This window comes from Vanessa cardui, chromosome 4 (assembly GCF_905220365.1).
Source record: "Vanessa cardui chromosome 4, ilVanCard2.1, whole genome shotgun sequence".
Lineage (NCBI taxonomy): Eukaryota > Metazoa > Arthropoda > Insecta > Lepidoptera > Nymphalidae > Vanessa > Vanessa cardui.
In genome coordinates, this window is record NC_061126.1 from 664338 (window position 1) to 676898 (window position 12561).

Below are 12561 nucleotides of genomic sequence, written 5' to 3' on the forward strand. Positions count from 1 at the left end.
ATTTCATCGAAATTCAGCCACATGTGAATTCCACCAACCCACATTGGAACAGCGTGGTGGAATATGTTCCCAACCCTCTTCTTAACGGAAGCGGAGGCCTTAGCCCAGCAGTGGGTAATTTACAGGCTGTTACTTAACATTACTTTTGTTTCTTTAATCAATCCGGGGACAAAGAGACATTACGCGGTATCAGCGGTTATTTATCAGTCGCAGCACCAAACTCGTTAACACGGCTACCTGTCCCTACATAACTCACAGCCTTAACGACCAGTTTGTTAACTCACGAATTAATGTCTAACCGCTCCACTGAGAGAACATCGATCTTGGTAGAAAATTTCAAACGGAAGTAACACTGAATTACTGAGGGTATCGGCGGGGACGTGTTGAAAATTTTAAACGGAGAAAAGTGAACGTAAATCTTAAATTATATCTTATAATTGCTCATATGTATGATACTGGTCGCTTGCATGGAACAACAACACAAATCACAATAAGCTACTTTATAATATATGTATGTATTTATACTATAATGTTTATACAGAATAATAAAACAGAAAGTGAGTTGTCAATGTATTCAGTGATGAACGAAATCGTATTAATCTATTTCATTGAAAATACAAATAAAATTGACGATATTTATACAAATATATGTATTGATTACTTTAATATCTGTGGATTAGATAAATTCATAATACACTTGATTAAAAATTATTGTAAACCAAACCAAAAAAAAAAAACTTAATAATAACTTTAAATACATTATGGGTTGTAAGTCATACGCAAAATTTTCTATCATAATTCTCTATGATATTTTGTGAAACGAGACAAATTATAAACAAAAATAAAGCACATAAACGATCAGTGGTACGGATTAGGGCTCATAAAGTTCTTGTCACTGAGTGATATGAGCTCCATTTTAGTTTAAAAATTTCAACATTATTCTACGCAAGAATCATAAGGCTTTAATTACACGAGTTACCGCAACCTGGTGTAATCCGTGTGGCGGGTTCAAAGGCTACGAGATAATGAAAATGATAATTCTTTTATCGAGTTAGTCTTTTTGCGTTCGGAGGCGAAGCGAATTAAATGCCAGCGTCGAGTTCCCGACAATCCAGCAAAGCACGCGCTATCTAATTTAGTTTGAGAAACAAAATTTAATTGGTCGCCCGTCTTTGAAGTTATATGGCGTAGGCGCCTTTGAACGCCTGCCAATGTTGGAGAGGATTTTTGTAAATTTAAAAGCGGATTCGCTTTCCTAGATTGCTCATCTAATGTTATTTCCCAACATAAAGAGAATTTCTTATTTGTTGCAATTGGTGCTTTGCACGATATCGCTTTTCGGACTGGTAGACAATTGACCATTGCAAATACGTATTTAAGGAATTTTAATTAAGACACTTACATAAACAAAAATTCTATTGAGACTTGAGCTTTGTGTAAACCAATCCTAGTTTAGCGGTAAACATGATTCGACATTTAATATCATCACTACATAGTATAAAACAAAGTCGCTTTCTCTGTTTCTATGTCGCTGAATATGCTTAAATCTTTAAAACTACGCAACGGATTTTGATGCAGTTTTGTTTCATAGATACGAGTGATTCGAGAAGAAAGTTTTTATATATAATACATTGGCAATTGCGTAGAGAAACACAAATAATTTTAGAAGTTTCTTCTGTGATGTGATATCATTGCACCTATGCGAAGCCGGGGCGGGTCACTAGTTTTAAATAATAGCCGGGAAAAGTTCCCTTACATGGTAGTCGGAATTATTTAACGGCTCAAAGTTTCACATACGGTAATTACGAATAGCATGCGATTTTCTCCCCGTGATATTGCGCAATTGATGAGGAAGGAGAAACTTTTCTCTAAATTATTCGCTGCAAGATGGCTGCTTTAAATTAAATCTTTGAATTTCACATATCACAGCTTTTAGGTTTAATTAATAATGCACATTAATTAAAAGAGTAGAGAGTTCATTTTAGCATAAATAGTGGTAAGGTTTTTGCAAACTTTTCTGAGAAGGTACCACTTACCAGATATTCTACCACCACATAGCAATACTTAGTATTATTGTGTTCCATTTTGAAAGGTGAGTGAGCCAGTTTAATTTCATAAATTGTTTCATAGTGTCAGTTTTATTTCCCAAGATTTATAGTGCGATATCTATATAGGCCTTGACCACTTACCACCAGGTAAATTCATTTAATTTTTTATTTTTTTATTTTTTTTAATATATAAATAAATAAATAAAATAAATGAATAAATATGAGACAACATCATATACATTTTTCAGATCCCAATGTAAGTAGATAAAGTACTTGCGTTATGGAAAATCAGAAGTAACGACGGTACCACAAACACCCGGACCTAAGACAACATAGAAAACTAATGATAATCGACATCAACTCAGTCGGAAATCGAACCCGGGACCTCGGCGTGGCGTACCCATGAAAACCGGTAACGGGGGAGGTCGTCAAAAGTTAATTAATTCAAAATATGAACAGAACACGAGTATATGTCATATAACATAACAGATAATTAATTCGTTATTTGATAGTTTCGAAATCAATCAATATGATTTAATTTAATTCGCAATCATCGTTGTCTGTGTTCATGCTACCAAGTATACTATAAAATTATACCCCCCGTATTATTGTTGGTAATTTCTGTGTTCGCGCGTGGATTAACAATAAAATAGCAATAAAGGCGAGCGAGGGTAATATCATAGTGAAATACTGTGCCCTGTTTGAAACTAATAAGGGAATGAACGAAGTTTGTTGTTTCAGTTGTAAAAGCATAACGTGGTTATCTTCAGAATTCCACTGAATTTAGTGGATTTTAAATTGTGATATTCAAATTTAGAACAATGTTATGGATTCCGTTGGATATTTTTTTGCTATCTGTACATAGTACACTCATTTCTCTTTTTTATGGTATATGTTGGCGGACGAGCATATGGACCACCTGACGGTAAGTGGTCACCATCACCTATCGACAATGACGCTGTAAGAAATATTAACTATTCTTTACATCGTCAATGTGCCACCAACCGTGGGTACTAAGATTTGTCTGTAGTTACACTGGCTCACTCACCCTTCAAACCGGAACACAACAATACTGAGTACTGTTATTTGGCGTAAAAATAACTGATGAGTGGGTGGTACCTACGCAGACGGGCTAGCACAAAGCCCTACCACCAAGTATACGTTGGTACGTATAGTCTTCCTTCATCATCATTGATTACGTATTAAAAATAAGGCAGCATTTGTTTAACTTAACCGAAATTTTGAAGACAAAAATGTACTTATCATCATCTCTACGGCCCTTAAATTTAGTCCAAATTGTAAATGTATATATTATTGTTTTAAAAGTAGAAGTTTATTTTTGAATCTTCTACTGTTATCTATTTTTTTTTTAAATATCACGGAAGTCACTAAGATTAAACACTCATAACATAAAATGTTTTATCTTAATATATTTAAAAAACATCTTCCAGCACCTTGGTTGACGGACCAAATAAAATATCTTATAAAACAAAAGAATAAGGCCAAGTACAAATTTAAGTTGAATGACTCCGACTCTAACAGGGAGCAGTATAACAAAGCGCGAAATCGCTGCAATACATCTTGTAGAGATGCACAACGACGCCATATTTATCAATCTGTCGAGAACGGCGACACAGCGAAAACATGGAAATTTCTTGAATCACTCGGAGTTGGTAAATCTTCCCATAATACTCCTGTTAATCTAGATATTGAACTTTTGAGTCAACACTTCTCATTTTCAAACCCACTTAATAGTGGCGATAAAATCAACACATTAAATATTATTTCTACTTACCCAACTCCTACTTTTCCTCCGTTTAGCTTCACGTCTTTTACCCAATGTGATGTTAAAAAGAACATTATGTCTATATCCTCGAATGCTGTTGGTACAGACTGTATCAGCCGTAATATGATCATTCCCATCCTCGATATTGTGATTCCCATTTTGACCCATATTCTAAATTTTTCCCTTACCTGCAGCAAGTTTCCTGATACATGGAAGGATGCGCAAATTATCCCCATCCCTAAAAAAGGTAATCCCTTAACAGCTTCTGATTTCCGTCCCATTTCAATTCTTCCTTTCCTATCCAAGGTCCTTGAAAAGCTCGTCTCACACCAACTAAATAGTTTCCTTAATGAGCATTCCCTTCTCAATCCTCTCCAATCAGGTTTCCGAGCAGGTCATAGTACGGCTACAGCTTTAGTTAAAGTCACAGACGACATTCGATTGGCCATGGATTCCAAACAACTCACAATCTTAGTGCTTCTTGATTTTAGTAACGCATTTAATTGCGTTGACCATGACATCTTGTTGAGTATGTTATGTTCTTTTAACATATCTCCATCCGTAAAAGACTGGCTTCAAAGTTACCTCAGTGGTCGAAGACAGCGAGTTCGTGTGGACGAATCATACTCGTCATGGCGCGAAGTCCGCGCTGGGGTACCTCAAGGTGGCGTGTTGTCTCCCTTACTTTTCTCAATCTTCATTAATTCAATTACTCATGTCATCTCTTCTCTCTACCATATGTATGCAGATGATATTCAAATTTACCGACACTCAACCCTTGATAGATTAACTGATGCTGTCGCTGCCATTAACAATGATTTGTTGGCTATCCATAAATGGAGTCAACGGTATGGGCTCAACATCAATCCCGCAAAGTCACAGGTCATTGTTATTGGTAGTCCGGCCATGATGGCAAGGGTTGATTGGGCGGAGATGCCACGTGTTGTGTACAATGGCACTAACTTGTCCTACTGCTCCACTGTTAGAGACCTTGGCATACAGCTTGATAGTACTCTCTCCTGGTCGGAGCATTTAAAGCAGATTGGAAAAAAAACATACGCCTCCTTAAGTTCTTTACGACGACTTCAAAATGTACTGCCAATTCCTACCAAAACTATGCTTGCAAACTCTCTCCTTCTTTCAATACTCGATTACGCGGACGCAAGCTATCTTAATCTAACCGAGGATCAACTTAATTATCTTGAGCGATTACAAAATCTAGCTATTCGGTTTATTTTCGGCCTCCGAAAGTATGACCACGTTTCAGAGTTTCGTTCAAAGCTCAAGTGGCTTCCTATACGCCGTCGCCGGAACCTGCATACTCTTTCTCTTCTGTACTGTGTGTTATTTAATCCAAAGGCTCCTCATTATCTGAAGGAGAAATTTGAATTTTTAGGAGACCAGCCTAGAATTCGACCAACACGTAGGCTCGTACTGAAAATGCCCGCTCATAACAGTAAATTTTACAGCCAGTCGTTCACTGTTCAGGCTGTAACTCTTTGGAACGACTTGCCATTGAGTATTCGACAGTCAAAAACATTACATGCATTCAAAAACGCTGTTAAGAACTACTATCTCTCATCATAGTAACGATGACGACATGATTTTAATACGTCATATATGTATGTATTATGTATATATATGTATTTATTTATATGTATGCTTGTATGTATGTATGTATGTATGTATGTATGTATGTATGTATGTATGTATGTATGTATGTATGTATGTATGTATGTATGTATGTATGTATGTATGTATGTAAGTATGTATGTAGGTATTTATTGATATATGTACGTATGCACATTATTGAATATTTATTACTGTTATTTATTTATGTATGTGTTTAGCTTGTATTCATTTTAAGAGTTGTTATAATTGCACCACCCTATACTGTCTTCCACAGACAACTTTCTAACCCAAGGTAGTCTGGAAGAAATGGCTAGTAAGCCATAAGGCCGCCTTTGTTTCACCATTAGTTTTTAGTTTGTGTATTCTGTAATCGTTTGTAATTGTAATTGTGGTGTACAAAAAGTGTTAAATAAATAAATATATTGGTATATAACCATTGGGTTATGATTTTGTTATATTATTGTCACAAGAATTATTTACTTTTATAACTTAATATGTCGATGCTTTTGTAATTTTTATCTCATTTCAGACTCGTCAGAGCAAACCGAATGAGCCCAAACTGGTTATGCTGCTAGTAATCATGCAATAGTTCCATTATCCTATCTTAGTGTCTTCAGTTCACTCTGATATTGCAAGTTACTGTATTCATATAGGAATCCATATTCTTGTAAAGTACTGAGGCGGAGACTTTTTTATTAAATACCTGCAAGCCCTCGAAATTGCGGATGTCTATTGCCGGTGATAGACACTTAATTCTTTTGTCAAGTAAGACCAGTTGGACAAAGGCCTCCCTTCCTTTTGTGGCGAAGTTTTGGAGCTTATTCCACAACTAAGCGGAAACACTCCGTATAACCTTGATAAGTAAGTTAAAATCCAATTATTAAATGTTTAGATATTGCCTCCATTGTGTGCCATAGTTATCATATTACCAATTTTATAAAGCGTGGAAAAACTGTAATAGCCGGTAAACCTACGTATATTTTTAGGTATATTAATGATTACACTATCACCTTTCTCTTTCTAACGTTTGGAAAAAAAGGAGCGAAGTATCTTGTTATAACAGAGTCTCAAGACGGCCGCTCAAATAAATCAGCTTTGAGCCATCTAATCTTTTGAAATTGACGCCACACAACTTGATTGCAAATCAATGTCTTGCCCTTATTATCTTTACGTAATTTTGTTGAATCTTTTTGGGTACAAGATATAAAAAGTTATCTTACAATAGTATTGTAATTTATTTTGGTCCGAGCCGAGATAGCCCAATGGGTTGAGCCCAAGAACGTATCCATAATTGCTGAAACGACGTTCATGTGATTAATTGTTTATTTATTTATTTTTTTATCGTATAGGTTAGCGGACGAGCATATGGGCCACCTGATGGTAAGTGGTCACCATTACCCATAGACAATGGTACTGTAAGAAATATTAACTACTCCTTAAATCGTCAATGCGCCATTAACCTTGGAAACTAAGATATTATATCCCTTGTGCTTGTACTTAAACTGGCTCACTCACCCTTCAAACCGGAACACAACAATACTTCTGAGTACTGTTGTTTGGCGGTAGAATGACTGATGAGTGGTTGGTACCTACCCAGACGGGTTTGCAAAAAGAAATATAAGACAGCGTTGCACTGACGATATCATCATGATAAAATGCATATGTGAAAATCTACCAACCTACTTTGGAGCAGCATGATGGGAAAACCTCTAAACATTCTCGAAAAAAGTAAAGAAGGTGGAAAGTAGCTACTTCTTTATTGCCTTTGGTTAAATCATTAAACATCTGTAAGTATGTGGAATTGTATTTCCATGGAAAGTAATCCAGTTCTCGCTACAGTAGACAAAGGGAACTATTTAAAGTTGTAATGTTGTCTATACAAACATCGTTGTACTGGTCGCTTCTCTATTGCATTCTTTAATGAATGAATTACATATGAGAAAAATAAGGTTTTTAGAGTATAAATAGTGGCAATATGAAATATAAATATTCCTGATTTTTTATATAATCTATTTTACTTTTATTCCTGTATGGATTAGTGATCGACATATTCGATTGTATAGTATACATATGTTCATGCGGTATATTTAATTGTTCAGACGACAACGAACAGTCGTAATCATCGGAATGAGATCGATGCTAGGTCTAAATTGATTAGGTCTAAACCTTGTCTCTTTAGTGACTATTTTGCGTGAATATTTAAGCAGATCCAGAAGCCCTGGGTTGAGATAATTTGAAATAAGAATTTTTTTCCAAAAATATTTAGCAATTTATGACATAATTTCACGTCATTAATAAATTAAACTTCAATATTTAACTACAAAATATACAAGCGCAAGACCACATAGATACCAATAATATTGAGTACTAATTAATACTCTCACAAATCAAATGTTAGTCCTAAAATGTACTGAACATTGTTACTGAGCTCTTAACTGAGTAAATATTTATGCATCCCTTAGTAGATATTTAAAACGACTACATGATCCTTTTATACCCGCGCCAACGTAAAACACGTTGGACCTGTACATAAATCTCTCAGACCTTAATCCGTGCTATCAGCGACACGCGACCGTGATTGCGAATCACTTACGTGGTTATCACTTATTCGAAGTTCTTGCAAGATAAGTGGAAGGAGTTACGATCAGCATGTAACGTGGAATGTTCTCGTGTGTTCTTCTGAGATTGTCTAACGAATATTTATGGTGACAAAAAGCTTCATTTCTTTGGCTATTCTTCGCAGTGATATAAAAGAATAGTCTTTTGCAATGTGGAATTTACTTCTTTAGTCAATAATAAAGCGTAACGCCTCATTATTTTTATTTCTTTTTTGTCAGAGTAAATTTTATTCAAATATAGAACATGTTCCAAAGTTTAATTGTTATTTAGTTTTATTAGAAATCCAGAGAACAATAACAAAATGTTCTTAATACATAAACTTTGACCTAAGTGTTTTCAAGTAGATTTCTTTATTCAAATTGAAAAAAAATATGGGTCTTACTTTTTCCAATATAAGGAGATCTGTCCTTATGAATTTTCCCCTATTGGGCTTCATAAATATAAAACAAATCGACATACAAAAACATAATACTAGCTCAGTATATCTGCTTATGATTCTGGCTTTCTATGTACTAAGCGATGAAATATAAAAAAAAGGTAATTGAAACGAAACGCGTATATCGATCGTAGCAAATAATAATATTGATGTTTAATCAAAATAATGAGAATTGTTGTTGCTTTATCATTTATTCGAACGCTGCAGAGCTAAGTGCTTTCGTTGACTGACTAAACAGGAGCAGAGATAGGCTACGCTGAAGTGGAACAATTTAAATTCAGACAGTAAATAAATCGCGCAGCTTAGAGAGTCGTTCAGAAAGAAACACCGCGCCATTTTGCATTTCAACTCGGTAAATGGTGTTTGTTGAGCTCTCCTGTATAACGCCCGCAAATTAAATGCGTTGTACACAGTATTTATCAAGACTTCTTATTGGGTCTCGTGGATTTTGTTATGTGTAATTTCAAATGGAGAGTTGAAAAATAGCATGTATACTTTCCGCTACGGACTATGGTCTTTTGTTTGTATTGATGTCTATTTCACCGCGCTGCTCCAATGATCACGTACCTTTATGATAGATTTAGATCAGACAAAACTAGATTTCTTCATAGTCCGCTTTCAGAAATTTCTTTCGTGACTGTATTTTTACCTTTATCGAGATTATTTCTTCCATCATAGAATATAATAACTATTTGCCTAATGTATCATACATCCGTTTCGTATTTAGAAATTATTGTGGTAAAGTTTAATTTATTAATGCAATCGTTTCGTAAATACATATTTATAAAGAAGATAAGATCAATAAATACAATGTTAAAGTCGTAACGATATCGCCATCGAATTTTCAAGAAGAGGCGTTTTATTCCATGATAATTTGAGTATTCAAGTCATTAGTTTCAGATAAACCCGTTCCTCCGAGTCGCTTTGCTTTAAATGAATACTAAAATATATGCACTGTGACTTTCCTAAAAGCAACGTCCACGAAAGAGGCCTTTGTGTAAAAATACACGGTCTAATAGTGTTTATTTGAACTCCACAATAGATCCTAAAAGTTGGACTTTTATATCAAACTATAAATCTCACTTCGGCTGGTCCTTAGAAATATAGTGAGCAAACTTGGCCATATTTCAGAACACGATATCTTTAAAGGCAAGACTCAAAGAATCTTAGTTTTGTACAGAAATATTTAACTAGAATTGCCTTATTCGTAGCTCAGGTTCCTAAATACGTCATGTATTGAGTTTACCTTTAAAATAATGTACATTTTAAACTAAAATGAATCTTATTTCCTGAGACTTGGGGATTATTATCTCCTGCGCGGAAGGATGCCCCATTACCCGCGGGCTTCGAAACGGCATAACTAGATTTTACAACTTCGACCTTTTCTGAGCTCCTCCATCTTGTTTCTTCTTTCCAACTTCACAGCTGTATTAAAATACAACTCTCTGTTTTACTAGTCATTCTTTATATTTGATCTTGGAGTTTTTTCGTTTATTCTATGAAATAACAAGATTGGGACCTGAAGTTGCTCTAATTGAATTATATTTTTGTATTTAAATTTTGATAACTAACGAAAGGATTGCATCTAAATGAGAGGGCAAGATTACAGTATAAATTTCTATTTAGGTTTTCAACCATAATGGCAAATCTCAAGAATAAGTCAAATGTGTAGAAGAAAAATAAAGTGTTCAGCATAACCACACCTTAATTTTCCGATAGGACAAAAATCCGACCCAGAACGATAGAGATGAACACAAGAATGTACACGAGGAAAAATAGTAACAGCCTATAAATTTCCTACAACTGGGCTAAGGACTCTATTCCATTTAATGAGAAGGCTAAGAGCATATTCCACGACAGTGCTTCGTCGCAATACCAAAAAAAGTAACGTAATAAAGTTTCCTAAAATCTATAAAGTATAGATCAAGTAAAAAAGTTATCGTATAATATGATGAGGTCAGTGTATTTTTTTTTAAATCTTTGTGTATTAAACGGTCGTTTGCAGTAGATGAAGCTGTAACGAGCGTGTACGTCGGCACTCGTTGCGTTTAACGAGTGTCAACCTTTACTGTCTACACAAATATTTGAGTTGAAAATTCTAGATATCTTTCATTTTATACACTAGAACTTTATTTAATAAACGAAGTATAAAATATATTCCTCAAACCAAACAGGCAAAAAGCACATAACGTGTTCATAACGTTGGTGTTGGTGATCATTTACCACCTCATGACCCAAATACACGTGGACCACTTTGAAAGGTTAAACATGTAAAAACATGTCTTTACTAAATCAATTCCCTCTATTAGTAGGATATTACTTCTATGATTAAGTCCCGTAAATGTATGTATCTAGTTTGGCTGACTAACAAATTAAACCTAATGTTATAAAAAAAATTTGATAAATAAATAACCAGCCTTTAGTACTCTATATAAAAATTTTAACAAAAAGAAAAACCGACTTCAAACAAAACACTATTTTAAAACAAATGAATATGCACGAAAAAGTAATAAAAATAATTGCGTATTCAACATATTTCTTAGAGTCTTCCTAAGTTAAATGAAATGAAAGTTATTAGACTACTTAAAAGTCGATTAACGATTATATCATGTAGTTATAATTATTGGTAATTTTAAGTGAAGCTGATGTAGACTAACATTTTTTTCTTAATATGGATAGATTAAGCGTGCCGTTTATATGAATCAGAAACTACTTCAGGGACAATTTCAAAAGAAACTTTCGAATAAAGCAAAAATAGACTTTCGAAAATGCGGCTTTAATACGTCATGCGGCATAAACTACAAGGTACCACCCTCGAATGAGCTGTAATCGACCTCAGTAAAAAACTTTGCAAAAGAGCTGTTCGTATGCTATGTCGTACATCATATGACGTCACATCATATACACAAAATTTGATTAAAGACAGAAAGAAATTCTGCCCCAAATCGCACCCTAACTGTAAGCCGTTTAGGAGTTCCGTCAATACATTGTATAAAACAAAGTCGCTTTCTCTGTCCCTATATCTTTAAAACTACGCAACGGATTTTGATGCGGTTTTTTTTTAATAGATAGTGTAATTCAAGGGAAAGGTTTGTGTATATAATAAATTAACAATATAGTAAAGAAACACTGACAATTTTAGAAGTTTGCAATGTGATGTCGTAAATAAACAAATTCTTTAGTATATTTAGTATCAGTATTGCACCCGTGAGAAGGCGGGTCGCTAGTTGATTATAATATTCGATTATGACAATTACATGAACATAACCACGTTCCGGAAGGTGATTCAAATATCCAATTAAACTCATAAATAAAAGATTCGACCGAGTATTGCTAACGTGCTCCTCAGAATTGTTCCGTGCCCTCCCGTTCCCTTAATTTGTCATGGATCCTGTTCTCAGAACCTTACCAAACTTTCACCAAACTACCCTTAAAGTATATCCTTTATAATAAAAAAATAATCATCAAAATTTTAACATGATTTTGAGTTATTCACCTATTTGTCGCGCATATACATAATGCAAATTTAAGACTTATGTCGTTTTCATACGGATACCATCATCGGAAAAAATAAAAAAAATGGGACCCCACGGGAAGCACTACCTTTCAAACAAAAAAAAAATATCAAAATCGGTCCACCCAGTAAAAAGTTATGAGGTAACAAACATAAAAAAAAAAAAATACAGACGAATTGATAACCTCCTCCTTTTTGAAGTCGGTTGAAAAGATAAGATATCAAATAGCTTGTGTTTAATGCTACATTGTATTTAATAACTAGTTTTTATACTTGTGTAATCTAAAAGTCTGAAGCCAAAATACTGACATTATTGTTTTCGATAGAATCTACACACCAATTCGCAAGTTACACAGTTTCCTTTAAAATTAATTTTACAATTAGACCATTAAAATTGCTAGTAAAAGCCTGCTTGAATAAAGTCAGTATATCTATGGTAGGACCCGCTACCATAGGCTGTAATTGTTCTCACTACTAACATAAGCCTAATATTCAAATATGGGCAAAATTCCAAACATGCTTTACA

General features: G+C 34.4%; 1 protein-coding gene across 1 annotated transcript in view; it reads right to left on the reverse strand.

The window, feature by feature from the left end:
- Positions 1-12561, reverse strand: part of LOC124544499 (protein O-mannosyl-transferase TMTC1-like) — a 120533-nt gene that overhangs the window by 45546 nt on the left and 62426 nt on the right. The gene's annotated exons all lie outside the window — the stretch shown is intronic.